The 21,889-nt window shown below is 35.8% G+C and overlaps 1 protein-coding gene across 4 annotated transcripts in view; it reads right to left on the bottom strand.

Annotated features, from left to right (window-relative positions):
- ZFHX4 (zinc finger homeobox 4) overlaps positions 1–21,889 on the bottom strand; it is a 193,153-nt gene that overhangs the window by 31,943 nt on the left and 139,321 nt on the right. The gene's annotated exons all lie outside the window — the stretch shown is intronic.

The raw sequence follows: 21,889 nt of genomic DNA, 5'->3' as shown, positions 1-21,889 counted from the left end.
TCAGGATTACATTTAATGAGACATTGTCAGAAATTGAAAGAAGGACTCTTAAAAAGACATCAGATATCAATTATTAATAATCTGGGTTGTTATGGTGCAGCCCGGGAACCATATTTTCTTAAACACACAGTGATAACTAGAGCTACAGAACAAATAGATCTTCTCAACTACAAATAATTTGCATTACTAAAGTGATATATTCAACATAATAAGTTATATACAGCAACATATTTGAGAAACCTCTCAAAAAATAAATCCAATTAGAATCTATACATTTTGCTAAGGTCAGTCTGTAAATACAATATGAGATTTCAGATTTTTCTTCAGGAGGAACCAGTTGGGGTAAATGAAACTACTTGGCATGTTGCCTTTAAAAAAAGTGACCTTACTTACACCTCACTTACATGTTCACACCAGCTAGATTACATGAAAATCTTCACAGTAACTCAACCCAATTTAATTATTCAGTAAATCTTAGCTACTAGTGGATTAATCTTTTTATGCAGTTAACTTCTAGGCTAAGGCCATGTAGCACTAATCCGTGAAAGGCCTACTGTTCCTTTTCATCTTGTGATCATTTGTCTGTGACTGTGCTGATGTCACATTTTAATGAATTTTAGCAATCTGAGTAATGCCAGATAACCAGACTTGCAACTCCCTACAGCATAGCATGCTGTTTTCATCACAATATGAGAAAGGGAGGGAGGGAGGGAGGGAGGGAGAGAGAGAGAGAGAGAGAGAAAGGAAAGAAAGAAAAGAAAGAAAAGAAAGAAAGAAAGAAAGAAAGAAAGAAAGAAAGAAAGAAAGAAAGAAAGAAAGAAAGAAAGATTTCAGTGCAGGATGGGAGAAGGTGATGAAATGGTATTCCAAACACCAGGCTGCTCAATTTCATAAAGTCTTTAATGACCATATAAATTAACACTGGAAAGGCAAAGGGTCACAGACACACATTTGCATACACGCCTCTATTCACTTTTGATAAGGAGAGATTTTTTTTGCTTGGGGAATATGATACAATTAACCCTTCAGATTCCATACAAAATGCAGCTACCAACATTTTAAGTGTCAAGCATTAACTGAAAATTACACACTACATAAAATTTTCATTGTAAATGCTATAGTGATTGAAAGGGGAAATTGTGGCCCCTTCCACCCCCCATGTTTTATTAATAACATTCTGACAGCAGAATGAAATATCCTCTGTCATGTGGAGCAGCTGAGCAGAGAAAAATTGCTACTTAGTGTTTTACTTGCAGTGGAGCTGAATCTACAAGAAAACAATTGAAGCCACTATCAAGCTACCATAGGCGATATAAATGGAAAGAAAGAAATAGATATAGTGGGATATTTTGCATTAATTTCTTGAATATGCTATGCTGCAAGCTACATATCAGCAGCTTTTTGGAGAGAAATATTTTCGAGAACCAGAAACATTGGGAAACAGGAAAAGAAACCCTGTCTTCCTTAAAAATGTAAATGTAATAATAATCAGCAATGAATGGAATAAACAATTCCTTTGGTATTAGCATGCTTATTTCTTTTCCCCCCTCTCTCTGTGGTATAACTAATCAAACACTGTAAGGTTCCTAGTCACAGCTGGAAACAATGCTGTGTTTATTAAGGGTGATGGGAGGGCACAGTCTGCTAAGCTGTATGCTTGTGATTGTGACTAGACTGCGCTATGTTAATGCAAATAGATATAGAGAGATGTGTGTACAATGTGAATATTGCCCGTCTTGTCAAAACTCATGGTCTAACACAACCTATGGCAATTCCACACTGAATATGCTCACAGATGGGCAGATTTCCTCCCCCTTCTCTTGATTTACCAGTCCATCCCCAGCTGGGAAAGAAAACGACATGTCAAAACAAGATGGAGCATCCTTATTTTGAAGGAGCATAAATGCTGTCAGAATAAGCATGAATAAAATGGTGTACGTGGGCACAGGCGTGCTTGTGGAGTCTAGACCAGGGAAAAATAAGGAATAATAATTTTTTTAAAAAGAACAGCGACACTGTCATCATCTGGGTCTCATCAGACAATTTTAGCTGGGTGCTCTCTTTTTTTCTGGTATGTGTTTTAAGTATGAGAGAAATTCCCAGACATGTTCTCCTATACATCATCATGGTGTCTGACCTCCATCTGACCCTGGCAACAGTTTGAGAAATCTAAATGTGAACAAAGACTCTGTGTCAGCAGCAGGGAAAAATGGTTAGGTAGATTTTGCCCATCAACTTAATCGCAAACAGCAGTTTTTAGGCCATAACTTTACAGGGCTCCACCAAGCCACCAGCACATAACCTTTGGAGGTAGAAGTGCCCTTTACCCCCTCCCCCCCTCTGTGATTTTTCTCAGTCCTCAGATATTTCCTTTGATGTAGCAAGGCAATTAGATCGAATGTTCAAGAACTGAAAGCCTGTTTTATGATTTTGAAGGTGAGAGCTGTTTATTATAGGTTGGCTCCTGAGTCTTCTAAAGGCCTTACAAAATTTAATCCTGGGAAAAAAAATAACCAAAGACAATATATATGCCTTATTATTATTATTATTATTATTGTTGTTGTTGTTGTTGTTGTTGTTGTTGTTGTTGTTGTTGTTGCAATGTACTTTTCTTTGTTTTTTTGATAATTTCATGTTTTAAATAAATGAAAAAGACTGTGTAGAGAAAGTGTATTGAATTATATTAATACACCAAAGAAGCCTAGAATCATACTTCAGTTATGAGTAAGACTTTTTGGTCTGTTTTAAATATAGGAATTATGGAATGCCCTTACAAATATCATCTTTGAAAATAAGTAGAATCTGGAATTCAGAAATATTTTTATTAGCTAATAGCATTCATCATTGCACCATAATACTACCAATATTACCACTACTTTTACCTAAATACTATAATGTATTTGGAGTCCAATTACTGTTAAATCTTTTTTGAATCCAGTTCTGATTGATATACAATATAATATATATTATACATACACACACACACACACACACATATATATATATATATATATATATATATATATATATATATATATATATATATATATATATATATATATATATATTCTTAAGTTTTTGCGGGAACTTACATGTATGGTATTCAGCTTTGTTCGGGTATTTTCCCATGTCATCATAGTTGTGCTTTTAAAGTTGCCAAAGCATTGCTACAACTTTAAAAGCACAACAATAATGACGTGGGAATATACCCGAACAAAGCTGAATAACCGCCCCCCATATATATACAATATAACTATATGCATATATGTGATACTTCCCTGTTAAATTTGGAAAAATCAAAACTAAATATCCAAAAATATTTGTATTGGTTCTTCATGTTTGTGAGCTTAGTGTACGATACCATCTCTCTTTTTTAATTCATTACTTCCCACTATTACACTCCCTTTGTTATACAGTATATAGCTGTTACTTTAAACCAATTCCAAATGATGCTAAGAGGTAGATGGCAAGGCACAAATATAGCAGTCAACAATATAATAGGAGTTTCACCAAACCTGAGATATCAGGGAACATGCCATCATGGATAGCAACATATGAGTTTTTCCCAAGGAGCCATTAATGATCATGAATAATTATTGTGGAATTTTGTAATGGAACTCAATTTGTCATTTTTTCTAGTTCAGCAGTGAACTTGATTTAAAAAAAGCCCAATCATATATGGGCTTTGTCCTAAATAGAGCTAACAGAAGAGAAGTTTTTTAGAAAGACTTTGGCTACTTTGCATCTTCTTTGGTTGCGCAGGGTATCTCTCTAATTGGCAATTTCATCAGGCTCAGAATCTGACCAGAACTACAGGTAGTTCTCAACTTACAACCACAATTGAGCCTAAAATTTCTTTGTTAAGCAAGATAGTTGTTAAATAAGTTTTGTCCCATTTTATGATCTTTCATGACAGAGTTGTTAAGTGAATCATTACAATTGTTAAGTTAGTAATTCAGTTGTTAAGTGAATCTGGTTTCTCCATTGACTCTGCTTGTCAGAAGATCATAAAAGGTGATCACACGATCCCAGGACACTGAACTGTCATAAATATGAGTGAGTTGACAAGTGTCTGAATTTTGATCATATGACCATGGCCATACTGCAACATTAATATGTGTGAAAAATGGTCATAATTTACTTGTTACAGTGCTGCGGTAACTTCAAATGGTCACTAAATGAACTTTTCTAAGTTGAGGACTTCCTGAATATCCTTACAGCAGGAGAATGGGAGAAGGAAAACTCAAAACTATGGAAGTATTTACTTCTTGTGTCTTATATTTTCTTACAGAGCTCAAGAGTAGAGGATAAAGCATTCCTCCTTCATTTTTTTCCCCAGTGACATCAACTCTCTTGGTAATAGAGTTGAAAGATAGTGTCTAGTTCAAAGTCACCCAGTAATCTATCTGAGCAAAAGATGGATTGAATCTGAGTTTCCCACATTTTATTCTAACATTTCAACTACTATATCACACCATCACCATTTTATAACTGCATTTTATAACTGTTAAACAGTTCTTTTAATATAATTATGTTTTGAAGGCCTTCCCAAATTTAACTCAATAATGGTTACAATGGCCATATAAAGTATTTTTCATTGTCACAGTAAAGACTCAAAATAAAAACAATTTAAAGCTGGTTAAAACTCTTAAATTGAGATCTGACACTATGATTGTTCACTAGATAATTTTTCATTCAAGAAATATTTTCTTATTTCTGACTGATGCTACTTCTTTCCTACTCAGTTTTGCTTTCTTTGTTATATCTATCCTATTGTTTATCTTTTGTATTGTTCTTTTTTTTTATCAACTATGGACTGACCCAGGATTGCTAGGAGTCGGGAGTCAGGAGACATACACATTTAATAATTTATTTATATATACCTCACATAGTGAGTCTGGATAGCATATATAATAAAACAAAACATTTTATGGAGGTAAAATGTATAAAAGTCAATAAAACTACCATTTAGTTTAATTTGAAAATAAAAACAAAGTAAAAAAATGGCAGAAAACATTAAATTGCATATCAATTAGCAGTCATATAAACATCGTACATTATATTGTTCTGTACAGTCATATCAACATCTTCAGAGAACCATCCCTCTGTAATGGTAACTGATAACTCTGCGAGTGCAATGCAAAATATAAGTTGACCTTGCAATAACAACAATAATCTTAGCAATATCTAATGATTGAATCCTAGCAAGGCAGAGTGAATCTTTATCCAGAAATCATCTGGATCCATATTAGTTCAAGTGTTGATTCTTAATGGGCTACAATTCTCCAGAAAAAGCAGTTGTACAGTCTTGCAGTTCTCCTAGACTCACAGATTCTGTTAGGCAGCAGGTGGAGAGTGTTACAAAGAAAAACTTTGTTTAGCTAACCCTAAATGATACTAAAAAATTAAACATCTAAAAAAGTATCAGTCCAAACTCTATTTTATTGACTAAATATCCTGACTTTTCAAGAATCACTTTATATACCATTTTGAGATATGGCATGAATATGGTATGTTTATGATAGTAGAGATGGTTATAGGAAAACAACCAACAGTCTCTGGATTGTAGTTGCGTAGAAATATGATCAATAAACAAATAAAGATTTTGAAAATACATCTAAAGTCTAGATGACACAGATTTCATACTAAATTTTTGGAATTTTTGATTACTTCTTTTTGGTAATATTGCTGATAAATGCCATGTCAGTTTAATATAAAACCTCATTTACCTAGATTTATCTACAAGTCAGCTCATCTGACTTGTATTGAAATCTCAGTATATGAGTGTGTGTTGCTTAGATCTGACCACATTATTTCCATCAATTCAGAGCAGAATCATTATTAGGTCTGTAAGTACATTAATACGCTCATTTACCTCGGGCAGGTTATGGGGCCTTTTATCTAATATTGGGTGAAAAACTTTTATTGCGGATATTGTTGATGTTCCACACTATCCAACAACATCCATGCACAAGTTGGCAAGGATAGTATAGTGTTATAGAATTATGGGATTGGTGCTACTGGTAAGAGTCTTCAATAATGGTAGTGAGGCTTCCCTAGTATGATTAGTCATGTGGTTGAAAACAAATAGTCTGATTAAATTCTACCACTGCTTAGCAAAGGCTATATCATTCTTTAGTTTGTGGTTCAAGATATGGTGGAGGTGGCTTAAATACTAAGAAATTAGAATTATTCCACTATCAAAATGAGACTTTTATTTGATTAATTTAGTCTCAAAAATCTTTCTTTTACTTCAGGTTTAATATACAAATTTTTTGTAACTTTGATTAATAATTCTGAATTTCTTTGAGAATATTACTCCAGCAGAATTGTACTATTATGAATTTTCAAATTTATGACATGTAAATCAAATAAATATTGCCACCCTCTAACTTTATCGTGTTTTAATGTACTTCCAACAGCTGTTCTTGAGGGAACTTCCTCTCTCCCCCAAAATCCTATATTTACTAAAACATTTCCATTGTAGCAAAAATTGAATTGAATCTATAGTCCATGTTCTGCTATATTGGCACTTTCATAAGTACCAATTATGATTATGTTTTATAACCTGCCTTTTTAAGTAAATCTTCCAAGCCATTTTAATATGTTTAATGTAAAGCTGTTACTGTATCCTGCTTCTTTGAAAGTAGAATTCTAATTGTTGACAGCAGTGTTTGTTTGTATGATATGGGAACCAAGACTAAATATTAAAAATTCTAGACTAAATTTAGTACATTTAAAAAATGAAAAAGCTATACATCCTTATGCCAATAACTTACTATAAACTGAAATGGATATTAGAAAATAAAGGAGCTTTTTAGTTTTTAACACCTATTTTAAATAGAAAAATGAATATTGTTGATATACAAACATTTGTAGTAGAATATTTTAAAAAACTTTTTAAATAAAATCATTGATTTTAATAAAGTAAAAAAAATTGCATAATCCTGAGGAGTGACAATGTACTAAAAAATAAAGGGCAATCAGTTGTAAAAAACTACCATCACTTAATATTCTGACATTATTCTTGCATCACATAAATTGTAAAATATCAAAAAAATATTGTGTATAAAGTAATATTTATTTAAAAAAGAAGACAAGTGTGAGTATATAGTTCCAAAAGTACACATATATAAAATGATATGGATAAATAACAATGCAATATATCTAGTGACTGTATATAAACTGTAAACAACAATTAGATGGGATTGCCTTTGCCTGTTGCCTTTTCTGTCTGCACAATTATTATGCACATACGTTTTTGGGTAATTATAGGAGTCTCAAAGTGATCTTTGAGTTCTATTGATAATTCTCACTGTTTGCCTACCATTTATTACATCTTTACAAAAGAAAACCAAAACAAAGCATTTGCTACGGACCAAAAGAAAATATTGGTAGTTTATTTTTTAAAAAGTGGTACCATTTAAAGCGATATATCTTTATATAAAGCATTAAAATGAGATACCCATTCCAACAGTTTAATCCATTATTGATATACTATTAACTGTGTCACTTTTTCATGTTTTTTTAATACATCTTAACACTGGATTATAATTGGACACCTCTTCAAATAGAGGATGTCTCGGGGTCATGTGATCGCCTTTTGCGATCTTCTGACAAGCAAAGTCAATGAGGAATCCAGATTCACTTAACAACCATGTTACTAACTTAACAACTGTAGAGATTCATTTAACAACTGTGACGGGAAGGTTGTAAAATGGAGCAAAACTCACTTAACATCTCTCTTGTTTAGCAACAGAAATTGTAGTAATAAATCGAGGACTACTTGTATTAGAGATAAACTACCAAAAGGCCACTGCACAATTTTCTACTTTTTAAGAGACAAGAGGTAAAATAAGTGAAAAATCCTTAAAACATACATACACAAACTTCAAACAAAAGAAGCTTAATTTCATTGCAATTTCCTTTAAGTTTCAGAAATGATTTTAGCTGTCACAAAAAAACTATGGCAGAACAATCCAGGCACCTAAAATATAGATCTTACCCAGATTAAATAAAATCTCTGGCAAACAAAATGTTCATTTACCAGTAAGGCAAAAAGAGTTGGTTGGAGAACAAACCATTAAACAGAAAGATATAAACAGATACATACACACTTTAATATAAGAACATTCCTTAGGAAAATACTGAACCAATTCACCCTCAAAGGAATAAAAGAAATAACTGAAGGAAACCTTGGAAATTTTAGAGAACTGAAATAAAATTGGTATTAGTTATCAGCGGCAATATAGTAGAAGAAGATAAAAAAATAATCAAAATTTTGAATTGAGAGTGGTCAAAAGAAATTATTTTTGTATCCAATGATTTAGAGATGTGAACATGAAAATTGAAAGATAAATATTTTCTAATATTAATATTAGGTTCTTCAGGCCAACACAGATTTCTCCAAATAGTTTTCTTGGCAACATTGTAAAAATGATTTGACTTAATAATTTAGCTCAAAGTCCTGAGATTTTCCAGTGACTCCATTTTAAGTGTTTCTTCAAGATTACTTGGGATCACTAGAATTATTTGCTACAAAATTTTAAAAATGAAAATAATATAACCTGCCATTAGAATCCTTTTTTTTCACCTTATCTGAAAATGTAAAAAATGAGTACCTACACACTATAATATTAAATGTGGCAAATACAGTGTATAAAGTACATATACATTATAACTATCTCTCTGTATCTATCTATTTCCATATCTCTACAATGCATATAAATGTGTGTGTGTATATGCAAAATTATGGACTCTAGACAACAAAGAAATAATTAACTTCTGTTCTACAATGATTGTAAGGTATAAATCCATTGCAGTGACCTTCTCTTCTGTAAGGCAGCTTTGTAACTTCTCTGCCTTGTCAGCTAGGGTTGTCAGATCCAAGTGAAATCATTTCCAGAGGTTCCTGATTCACCATAAATCAGGGATGTCAAATTCCAGGTGCTTAGATCTGGGCCACGGGCCACCCTCAAAACAGGAAAGGACTGGCCTGTGGTGCCTCTGCCAGTAAAAATGGAGCTTGAACGGAGGGCATGCTCGGGGAGATGCTGGCAGAGGGCTAGAGTCTATCATGGCCAAAAGTGGGTCATTGCATGTGGTTCTCCTGAGTTCTGTTTTCACTGGCAGATGGCTGAAGGAGGCCATTGTGCCAAAAACAGGGCCCGGGGACCACATGTGGCACTCCTGAGCTTCGGTTTTTTTGGCAGAGGGCTGGAGATGGCCATTGTGAGTGAAAACAGAGCCCTGGTGCATGCCCCCCTGGGTTCTGTTTTCACTGGCAGAGGGCTAGTAAAACAAACTAAGAGCAAAACAAAACAAAAGGAGAAATGTTTCCCTTTTGCATTTGAGCATCGAAAAAGGGACAGAAAAGGAGAAAGGGAAAGAGGAAAGACAAAGAAAAAGAAGGAAAGATGGATAGAGAGCAAGGAAGGAAAAATAAGAAAAGAGGGGAAGGAAGAAATAAAGAGAATGATGAGGATAGGAAAAAGAAAAAAAAAAGGAAGGAAGGAAGGATTATAATGAGAGGGAGAGCGGGGCTGAGAGAAATCCTGCCTTAGCACTTGGCCACCACAGGTGCCCATGACATGAGTGACGTCAAGTGGTCATGCTCACCCCAGCCACTCCCACTCCTAGCCCCCTGTATTCAAACACAATCCTGATGCGGCCCTCAATGAAATTGTGTTTGAGACCTGTCATAAAGTATACCTGATCCATTTTATATGTATGTACTTCAAAGATTACATAATTGATGCCACTTTTGAAAAAAGCAGAGCACAACAAAATACAAAACTAATAATTACTGATTAAAATTAAGTGCCTAAAATAAGGAAATCCTTGGTAAAATTATAATTGCATATATCAGCTAATGCAGATTCAAAGGCAAAACGTGCTCTGGATTACACAAAGGAGCAAACACTGGACCTCTCTGTAAGTTCTCAATATAGCTGCATCCTTTTTAGCTACCATTCACAGGAAAAGAGTTTGGATATAAATCAAACAAATAAATCTGTAGGACCACCTGTCTTTCATTGTTTCTGCACGATTGATAAGATCACCAGAGGGCATATTTCAGGTCCCATTTATTAAGCAATGTCATCTTACGGGATGTAGGAGGCATGCCTTCTCGACAGCTACAACTGTCCCCTGGAACAAGAATCCCCTTGAGATCAAAACAGCCAGCTTGAAGAAAGGGGCGGAGATCTGGATTTTTCCAAAGTTTGGTCCTTTGAGTTTGGTCCTTTGTGGAATCTACAATTAGGCTGAATGATATGGCTTCATTTCCACATGTTTAGCTGTTGTAACTCAGGGTTAAATTTTTTACTGTTTTATTTTTTGTTAGCCAGACAGAATCTTGTGGACTGTCTTTAAAAGTTGAAATTGTAAACAAACACTCCTTATAAAGTTCCATGCTATGCAGTGGTGGGATTCAAATAATTTACCAACCAGTTCTCTGCCCTAATGAATTCTTCCAACAATCAGTTCACCAAACTGCTCAGAAACTTAACAACAATCAGTTCTCCCAGAGTGGTGAGAACTGGCTGAATCCCACCAGTGATGCTATGTCAATATTTATTTACTGCATTGATGTTAACTGCTTATTTTAGGAGCACAGCTTTCGTGACTTTTTAATTTAAAGGGAAAAAATAATTAAGAAAGTGTATCATACCACTTTACAGTTAAAACTATTACTGTAAGAATAGAATTTTAAAAAGCCTTGCACTAAAATGCTTCTTCAAGATCTGATGAAATTGAATAAGGCAGACAATATGTTATTTATTACCAAAAATATTACTATGCACTAAATTTACATTTGAATAGACATACATTAATTTAATCCATAAATATATTACCATTGTGTTCTGATAATTAAAACATAATTAAAATTTTAAAATATAATTATACCACAATTAAAATGACTATGATTGGCATTGTCCTCTTTAATCTTTCTAAGAAATTGTATACTATTTATATTTCCATGTGATAAGATAACCCTCAGAATAGGCTTCCCTCCATGTGCATCCAGGTTAGATGTGCTACTTTTTAAACCTGCACAATCCACTGTAACTATTAAATAGGCAAGAGTCAGCAATTAATTAAAACCTGACAGATGCCAGTTAAGTTGAAAATCCATGTTACTTGCTTGTATTTTTATTTTTCATAAAAAATCCTTAATCCTGCAGGATCGTATCATTGGTATGCAACTGCCTATTTTTGAATTTATATCTGCTTCTGGATTTTTCAACCTTTCACTCCTTGACTTGACTAGTTCCTACTTGACTGTATTCCTGCTCTACAATTACATCTATCTCTTTTATTTTTCTTTTTGTGTGTGTGCCTGAAATTGTTCTCTATTTGCCTCCTGTTTTTAACCCAGAGAGTTGACAGGACATTAAATGCTTTATATTCTCCAAATACATTCATAGTATGTGATCCTCAGGAGACCTAATCTTCTCTTTCCCTCATTCAGAAGCCTATTATAATGCAGGTAGCAAAGTAAGTCAGTATGGAGAACTATATTTTTACTTTTTCAGTTCACCAACTTTTTGAATTATTTATCCATAGACTTTCTGCACCATGAACATTTAAACACTTTCCCATATAATAATCTTATCTGGATATAGAAAACACAGTTTTTGCTTCTAGATTTCCAACTGGCTTTCTGATTTCAGATCTGCATTTACCAGGTCAACTTTTCCTGCGTTTTTGAAAGATACACTTCATCAAATTATAAAGCAAACATCAGTATTAAGCATAACATAATATCATGAACCTGATTGTATGGAGAGATGCAACTCCATTTTCTGTTGCATCCACTGGGAAACACATACTAGATTAAATATAATAAAATTGGTTTATGTTGGCATTTTGTTAGGGAATGAATACAAGCTCAGCCCATTTTTTCCTGTTATAGTGGAATCTTTTATCCATAATCAAAATATTCAATTTCACAATTCCTTAAATGTCTATAGGATATTTTTTTTTGTTTCTTTCAATAGAGGCAAAAGAGAAAGATAGGTACTTTTCCTAGATCATATGTGGCACAGAGGCACATACATCAAAAGATCTGCCACTTTCTATATGCATGCAATGTGACAACAAATGTACAAAACAGATGGAGTTTGTGTCTCAAGATTCAGAGACTGCTTTTCCCACTTGACCCTTTTACAGAAGCCTCTGATGTAATATTAACAGATTATGCTTCAAGTTTTTTTGACTTCTACTGTGTATCATTTCCCACTGAATTTTAAATACTAATTCAAAATTATTTCTCTCTTTTTACCCGCCCAAATACAAGAAAATGTGTGCAGATATACACACGAAGCTATTTCTTTTTGAATAAATAACAGAGAAAAGGGCATTCCACAAAAAAGAATTGAAAAATACTATGCTGAATAAAATAAAGGTACGAGATGAGAAAAATAGATTCTTAGATAAATCTACTTTATTAAAACATCATTCACTATGTGTCTCAAATTATTCCTTGTAAAGCCCCCACGCTGCTTTTTGCTTTTATTTTAAAAACAAAAAAATAAGGAAATAAGCAATAAGATCCAGGACAAGGTGGGGAAACATATTAGTGAGACAGAACTCAGTGGAAAACTTTAAATATTGCAACCTTCTATGCAAGACTACATCTAACAAAATCTTTCACACTTGACCATAATTCAAACAAAGCATCTTTGAACAGCAATCATAAATTAGCAGAATTTAGCAATTTTCATAAAAGTAGATTGGTTCACTAGTGAAATGCATACACCTATCATTTTGAAGCTATTTTAGGTTTATTTATCAAAAAGCTATATATGATGATGATGTGTAGTTGCTATGGCCTTCAAGTGGTAAAGAGTGACTGAAAATCAGATGATACTATAAACTCACATGTCCACTCAAAACCTTCATTGTTGTGATTCTGTAATAGCTGATTACTAATATTATTTTGGGAATCATCTAGTGAATGTTAAGAAAAAAAAGATATTTCTGAGTATGTTTCCATTACAAAACTATCAGCTTTCTCTTTAGCTAATACCTTCACTGCAATCATTCAATCAATAAACTACATAAAGATGCCTAGCAGATCATTTACTTATGGTGGTTAACTGATCACACTAGATTCTTATTGACCAGATTTTAAAAGAAGTTAGTTTATATAATCTTGAAAACTGGACATGTACATTTTAGCATTCAATTTGTCAATAACTTAATTCATGTGGAGGGTCTGTGGTCCTCTAGCTCAGGGGTTTCCAACCTTGGTAATATTAAGACTTGTGCACTTCAACTCACAGAATTCCTCAGCCAGGGAGTTGACATCAACAAGTCTTAAAGTTGCCAAGGTTGGAGACCCCTGCTCTAGCTGACTGCCCTGTAAAGCAATGAGGAAGTTAGTACTGGCTCCTTGATATGGGAGGAATGTGCAGGTGCTCTGCAATATTTTAAAAATGGCCCTCTTCTTTTCCAGGCTTTAAGAGTCCATTCAAATTAGCCAAACTGATTGATCATCTTTTTCAAAGATTGTAATTGTAATTGACCAATCCCACATTTCAGGCATTATTTTACTTGTTTCCCCTTTCTTTCATGTCTTTTTTTTACTAAGATCTGTTAGAATCTTATCAAATAATGGTTCGTCCCAGGCTGTGCAATGAAAATTTGTAACATAGACCTCACCTTCTTTCTTCCTAAAAAAAAAACTTCACCAACTAGACAGCAATTGTTCCATAAGTCTAATAAGAACTCTGTCTTGGAAGGATTTAATCTGCTCCACCTTATCCAGACCATGACATCCTTAGGCATTGGGGTCAGCATATCCATTGAATCATCTGTCTAGTCCAGGTAAAGCAGTTAGACTTGAGCTGAAGGGATACCACCACCTACTTCTGAAGAGGCAGAAATATTTCCTAATTCAAAGAAGCATTAGCATTCTATAGCATTAGAAGCATTGATACCTGCTTGGATCCAATTTTGTATAACCTCATGGAAAGCCTTAATCAACCATACTGATTCGACTGAGTTGTGGCAAATTCAGCACTACAGAAAGCCTTATCCACTTCATCAGGACTCACAGATTTCAAAATGATCACACGTCACCTTAGAAAATTCTAGGCATTTGCACTGGAATTGTCCAGTTGGAATCTACAGTAGCTTATATAGGATTTGAGCAGTTTTGTCTGCCTAATGCTGTGAAAATGCAATATTTCAGATGTCTTGATGAACACTCTTGCCTAAAATGGACAGATCATTTTAAAACCGACAAATGATCTTAAAAAAGACTGTTAGGCATTAACAGATACAATACAGAGATAGATAGATAGATAGATAGATAGATAGATAGATAGATAGATAGATAGATAGATAGATAGATAGATAGATAGATAGATAGATAGATAGATAGTTGTAGACAGACAGACAGATTGACAGACAGATTATAGATATAAATATATAGATACACACACTCTCTCTCTCTCTCTCAAATCATCACTGTGTAGCATCAACCTTGAGCTGGTACCAATTTATGTTCAGACTTGCAGTGGATCTTCAAGCAACATTCCAGGCATCTACTGTAAAGTTTCAAACCATCTTCTTAGCTACTCAAGAGACTGCAGTATATCTAAAGCTGACAAGTCCAACACCTCAGAAACTCCTTTATTATTCTGGGCAACCAAAGTTTCAGGTACTGCCCAAGAGGACCTTGTGAAATATCCCAGCAGCTCTCTGAAAATCAGCAGGAAACATCTAGCAGACCTATCAGATAGCATCTTCCCCATTGTTGAAAGGGATTGCACTAGAGAGCACCATGGCAATCAGAGTAGTTCAGGACAAAGAATGAAATTTAATGCCTCCCATTTGAAATTACATAGTGTCTTGTCTGAGGCAAAACCCATATCTAGTGTGTGACCTGTCATCTGTGTTGGGCACTTGTACGTTGCATAAGGTTCATAGTTGTCAGGGCAGCCATGAACTCCTGGAATGGTCCGTACCATGCAGCAAGGGAATGTAACTTGCTGTTCCCCAACATTAGTAGGAGGATGTAATCAGGTCAATTAAGTGTGGCAGGGATACTGCTATACAGCATGGGAGATACTGCAAAGGTACAAAAGCAGATCAATAAATAATATAATAGATTGGACACACAGGGAATTTGTCTTTGGTGCATATATTCTCATGTACATAAAAATAAATTCATCAAGAATCATAAGATACAACACCTAGTGATAATCATAGGATTCTAAATAAGCAACAAAATCATATTGTGAAACTAAATAAAACAATTGTAAAGATACAAGCAATAAGGTTATAGTCATAAGTGGGAGTAGATAGGTAATAGGAAGGATGAGAAGAATAATAGTAATAAGTAATAAGGTTTCATATTCAGCTATCTGTACAATAGTGGCTTTTGATATTGTCATTGTGGATGACAATATTAAACTTTTCCCCTTCCTAAAGATCACAGGTGATGCAAAATCATGGTGGCATAGTAGTTAGAATGCAGTATTGCAGGCTAATTCTGCCGACTGCCAGCAGTTTGATCCTGACCAGCTCAAGGTCCTGACTCAGCCTTCCATCCTTCTGAGATTGGTAAAATGAGGACCCAGATTGTTGTGGGCAATATGCTGGCTCTGTAAACAGCTTAGAGAGGAATGTAAAGTACTATAAAGCAGTATATAAGTCTAAGTGCTTTGGCTATTGCTAAAACCTGAAGGCCAAGTTGACTAGGTTCTGAGTGAGAATCTTTTTCTTCCTCTTTAATCCTTGTAATGAAAGCCAAGCTTGCCTTCAAATCAAATCATTAATGAGAAAGATCTTATTAGAGGCATATCTGCAATTAAATAGCAGCAGATGAACCCTAGCTCCTGGTATGAGATCTGAGAGATGAAAAAAGGGATATGATGAAGATATTGAACCTAGTCTGGCTACCCACAGTCTCAACCCATCACAATGGAGATTTCATTTCCACATGATGTCTCTCAAGCCAGACTCCACTCCAAAATACAGCCCCTGACAGAAAACAGCATATGGGGAATCAATACTGATAAATTCCCTCAACCCCACCGCCATGGTGATATTGTTAATTCAGGTGATGATAAAAGCACTCATCCATTGGGGAACACCCTTCTCCAAACTGAACTGTGGAACAGTCCTGAAAATACAGCCAGCCAAGTCCAGTTGTAGAGACCCCAAATGGGAGCAAACTCTATATCAGCCACAGTATTTCTATAGCAGGGGTATCAAACGCAAGGCCCGGGGACCAGATCCGTCCTGCAGGGTGTTTAGATCTGGCCCATGGGGCCGCCCTAGAAACAGCAAAGGACTGGCCCATGGTTCCTCTGCCAAAGAAAATGGAGCTCGGGACTCCTGCTTGCAGTTCTCCCATACTCCATTTTCAGTTGCAATAGCCACCTCTGCCCTCTGCCAGTGAAAACGGAACTCCATTTTCACTGGCAAAGGGTGGCAGGAGGCTGTCACAGCTGAAAATGGAGCTATGGAGCCCATTTTTGCAGGCAGAGCGTTTGGGCCCCACAGACATCCCCAACATGAGTGACGTCAAGCTGGTCATTCCCACCCTGGCCATGCCCACTCTGCTCTCCTAGATCAAACACAATCCTGATGCAGCCCTCAATGAAATCAAGCTTGATTCCCCTATTCTACAGCACGCGCAAAGCTTTCTTTGGAGGTCTGTTAGCTTCTACTGCTAATGAATTCAGGTTCCACAAGATAGAGACACTGAAAAAATGACTGCCAATCTAGAGTTGCCTAAAACTCTTGTGTCCAGGATCAATTGGTGTTCTACAGCCCCATAAAAAAAAAATGACCAGATACCAGCAGAATGTATTTTTCCCCCAGACAGCAATTGATGGGAGACTCTACAGGTATACTTCAATGCTCTGTAGCTGGCACTTTATCAGTACTGCTGCTTTTCAATTTTTCAGTCATGCTGAAAATCTGTTTCTTTTATGCCTTTCCATGCTTGCCGTTTAATTGCCATTCTTATTTTCAGGATATTGGGGTTTTTTTCCCCTTTGTTTTTTTCTTTCCCTTCCTTTATAAATGCTTTTTTTTTTCAATTGGTACTTCTTTTGTTGCTTCCTTCTGTTGTTGTGCACTTGATGGTTCTTTTCTTTCTATTGATTTATCTCTTTTTTATTTGAGCAACACTTAACACTGAGTATTTTGCCACTAGTTTTAACTGTGACCTGTAGGGTTTTGGGTTTTTTTTGTAAATTTTATTTGAGTTTTCACAAAGAGAAAAAAAATAGAAATAAAACATCTTTTTTGAAAGTAGCGTAATCCCGGGTTACATTTCTTCGTACAGACACAAATTCAGGTTCATGCTCATTTTTATATTCTATTCCATATCTTATTACTATTTTACATTTTCTGCATAGCTTCCCCCCTCTTTTAATTTTCTCAATTTTATTTTAATTATCTCATCTCAATTCAAATCACTGTATTTATATTTTCTTGTCTGTCCTATTTCAATTACCTATTATCTTTTCTCATTAAACAAAATTTCTCCTGTAGTTACTGATTGGAGTATGACGCCTTTATATCTTTTCCCTAAAGTTGTAACATTCAATATAATACATAACTTCCATTTGGATTCTGCTTGGTACATTCTTAAAATAAACACCGTATTCTTAAAAAAAAATCATAAATGTATATAATTAAAACAACATTCCATTCCAATTCAATTCTATCATTAATATTAATATTCATTAAAGTCTTAACATCTTTAACATTACTTTTCAATTAAATATCATACTTCCACGGGAACAATTATAAGCTTTCCATAGTTAATTCCCCCCCCTTCACTTATATTTTATAAAACATTAATTAATTAAAATGTTCCCGTTCCTTCCTAATTCAATTTTCTCATTTATTTTACTTCACTTATTTTATTCACAAACATTTCACTAAGTTACACTATTTTATCCCTCATTTTAATCATACATTGTTTCCAATTTTCTAAAGTTATTTCTATTACTGATATAACAATACAATGTTATGTACCTTTACAGAATCCCTTTTTCAGTTAGATTTTCACCCATTATCTCTAAATAGGTCCTATTTCTCTATATCTTGCTCTGGTCCTTTGTAACTTCTTTTCCTTCCCTTCTTCCCTCTCTTCTTCTCTCTCCACCTTTTACCCCCTTGTCTCTCTACCTCTATTTCTCTCTCTGTATTCCCCTTTTCTGTTGCTTTCCAGTATTATACTTATTTTTCAAATTATTTTTCTTCTTTGGTTGTTTTTTTAAGTCTTAAATTTTCCATTCTCTTTCCCCCCTTTCCTTTTTCTTCCCCACATAAAATTACTTGTTCATTAAAGATGGCTTATTCTTTGTCCCAGTCTTCTTGTTTTGCAATCGTTTCTTATTGTTTCTCATAGTTCCAAATCTCCATTTCTAAGAATTGAAAAACGAAGCCAAAAGAACCCTTCCCTTCTTGTGCATCTTCTTTGAACTTTTTAAGTTCCATTTTCAATTCATCCAGAAGTGGTGCCATTGTATACATTTTTAAACAACCACCCAATTGATTTTAGTCATTCAAATATAATAACCAAGAGTCCAAAGATCACCAAATAATCCAAATACACGCAAGCTGTTTCTTTTTTGCTCTTTTTTTTCACTTTCTCTTCCTGGGATTACTATTTAGTTACAAAGTTTCAATTAAATTGTATCTTTTAGAAGTCTTGTTGAAATTTTACTGTAGATTCTTTTTAATTCCAGGCAGTCTCCTCCCTCTTCCAGATCCTGCCCTTATTCTTTTTCTCTCCCTTCCTGCTTATGAAAAAGAAAAATTTTAATGTCCAGAAATCTTTATTATCCCTTTGGCATTTTGTTTTATTTTCAGCTTAATTGCCTATTGATGTCAAAGCGGATTTTTCCGATTTCTTATTTAAGTCTCTTAGTTGTCAGTATAGGGAAGGAGAGAGAAGAGAAAAAAAAGCCAAGCCTTTCCCTTTTCACTTTCCTTCGCTGCTTCCAACGCTTCATTGGGAGTGATGTTATTTTTTGTAAGTTTAAATTCCAGGGTACCTTAGTTGTTGCTTTTACAAGCCGGTCAGCCATAACTTTCACTTCTTATCTTCCTCCTGCACATTCTTTTCCAGTCAAGTTCTTCTTTGTGGTGGCCATTTCTGACCACCGCTGCAACCGTCTTCGGGAAAAGGAGTAATGGCCAGTGGAGGAGGAGAGATGCAGCTCTCCTCGACTCTGCTGGTGGTCTCCCCCCTCTTCACCACCTCTACGGGGTGGCTTAGCCCCAAAACCAGCCGGCTCGGGGCGCCAGCGGCGAGCCCAGACAGAAACCGTGCACGATCACGGATTTCTGTCTGTCGCTGAAGCCCTTCAAACCAGAAGTCCTCGACCTGTAGGGTTATTTTAAGCACAAGGGATTGCTTCTGTTATTAATCTTAATATTTCCTGTTGTGTATCCCTTGCCCTCTTCCTCCAAAATCAAAAGTGTACCAATATAATAAAAGCATCCAGAAAGGCCAGGATAGGTGTTAAGGTATATCCTTTTTTAAAATTAAACTTGCATTATGTGGACATCTGCATTATAAACATTATTTATAAATGAGTTAGGGAAAATATGTTTATAATACATTGAAATAATTATGTTTACTAATGATTATAATTTAAAGCCTTTACTATTCCCATAAGTGAAAACAATCTGATCTATAGTGAAATCTTCCATTAAATAAAATCCTTCGGGGATAAAGCACAAACATATGCTTAGCTTTTAAATAAAAAAACATAAAGTTTTTCTATTTTTTGCAAATCAGGAAAAAAGGCATCTAACAATTCATGAAACAGGGTCACTTCAATGCAAACTAGATTGTTTCTTCCCAACATACACTGCTCAAAAAAATAAAGGGAACATTTAAACAACACAATGTAACTCCAAGTCAATCACACTTCTGTGAAATCAAACTGTCCACTTAGGTAGCAACACTGATTGACAATCAATTTCACATGCTGTTGTGCAAATGGAATAGACAACAGATGGAAAGCGTAGGCAGTTAGCAAGACATCCCCAATAAAGGAGTGGTTCTGCAGGTGGTGACCACAGACCACTTCTCAGTTCGTATGCTTTCTGGCTGATGGTTTGGTCACTTTTGAATGCTGGCGGTGCTTTCACTCTAATGGTAGCATGAGACGGAGTCTATAACTCACACAAGTGGCTCAGGTAGTGCAGCTCATCCAGGATGGCACATCAATGTGAGCTGTGGCAAGAAGGTTTCCTGTGTCTGTCAGCGTAGTGTCCAGAGCATGGAGGCGCTACCAGGAGACAGGCCAGTACATCATGAGACATGGAGGATGCTATAGGAGAGCAAGAACCCAGCATTAGGACTGCTACCTCCGCCTTTGTGCAAGGAGGGACAGGAGGTGCACTGCCAGAGCCCTGCAAAATGACCCTCAACAGGCCACAAATGTGCATGTGGCTGCTAAACGGTCAGAAACAGACTCCATGAGGGTGGTATGAGGGCCTGACATCCACAGGTGGGGGTTGTGCTTACAGCCCAACACCATGCAGGACATTTGGCATTTGCCAGAGAACACCAAGATTGGCAAATTCACCACTGGCGCCCTGTGCTCTTTGCAGATGAAAGCAGGTTCACACTGAGCACATGTGACAGACGTGACAGGGTCTGGAGATGCCATGGAGAACATTCTGCTGCCTGCAACATCCTCCAGCATGACCAGTTTGGCAGTGGGTCACTAATGGTGTGGGGTGGCATTTCTTTAGGGGGCCCACACAGCCTTCCATGTGCTCGCCAGAGATAGCCTGACTGCCTTTAGGTACCAAGATGAGATTGCCAGACCCCTTATGAGACCATATGCTGGTGCAGTTGGCCCTGGGTTCCTCCTAATGCAAGACAATGCTAGACCTCATGTGGCTGGAGTGTGTCAGCAGTTCCTGCAAGACAAAGGCATTGATGCTATGGACTGCCCCTCCTGTTTCCCAGACCTGAATCCAATTGAGCACATCTGGGACATCATGTCTCGCTCCATCCACCAATGCCACGTTGCACCACAGACTGTCCAGGAGTTGGGGATGCTTTAGTCCAGGTGTGGGAGGAGATCCCTCAGGAGACCATCCACCACCTCATCAGGAGCATGCCCAGGCATTGTAGGGAGGTCATACCGGCACATGGAGGCCACACACACTACTGAGCCTCATTTTGAGTTGTTTTAAGGACATTACATCAAAGTTGGATCAGCCTGTAGTGTTTTTTTTCCACTTTAATTTTGAGTGTAACTCCAAATCCAGACCTCCGTGGGTTGCTAAATTTGATTTCCATTGATAATTTTTGTGTGATTTTGTTGTCAGCACATTCAACTATGAAATGAACAAAGTATTTAATGAGAATATTTCATTCATTCAGATCTAGGGTGTCTTATTTTTGTGTTTCCTTTTTTTTTTTTTGAGCAGTGTATAATAACAAAGTTCTCTTTTCTAGATATCCTAGTATATTTGTCACTGAGGATAGAGAAAATGTCATTTGCTGTAAAGGCTTTAAATGGATGATTTCTTCCAGCTTATCCCAGAATGGCATTGACTTGACAAATGTGGGAAAGTCCACAGTTGTGAGATGGGGGCTTAGGTTGTGGGCTCCTGGTCAATTGAAAGGTTGCATTAAATGTAAATTATAGGACTGTTACTTAGATATATATCCCACTCAACCAGGTGAAAGGCAAACAGGTCTCACACTAACTCACAGATGAACTTGCTGGCAAAAGCAAGAAAGGAGGCAGGCAATTATAGCTTTCATCTAGGAAGAAAAGGTATTTCATACAAACCATGCCATTTTTTAAAATAAAAGTCAGTAATGCGTTCCCCTTTCAGTTTATATATATGAAAAATATTAGCCGATCTTGGCAGTAAA

Source organism: Pseudonaja textilis, chromosome 3 (assembly GCF_049901715.1).
Source record: "Pseudonaja textilis isolate UNSWEBS1 chromosome 3, rPseTex1.2, whole genome shotgun sequence".
In the NCBI taxonomy this organism is placed as follows: Eukaryota; Metazoa; Chordata; class Lepidosauria; order Squamata; family Elapidae; genus Pseudonaja; species Pseudonaja textilis.
Note: the sequence above shows the minus strand (reverse complement) of the source record. Positions and strands in the feature narration are given on the sequence as shown.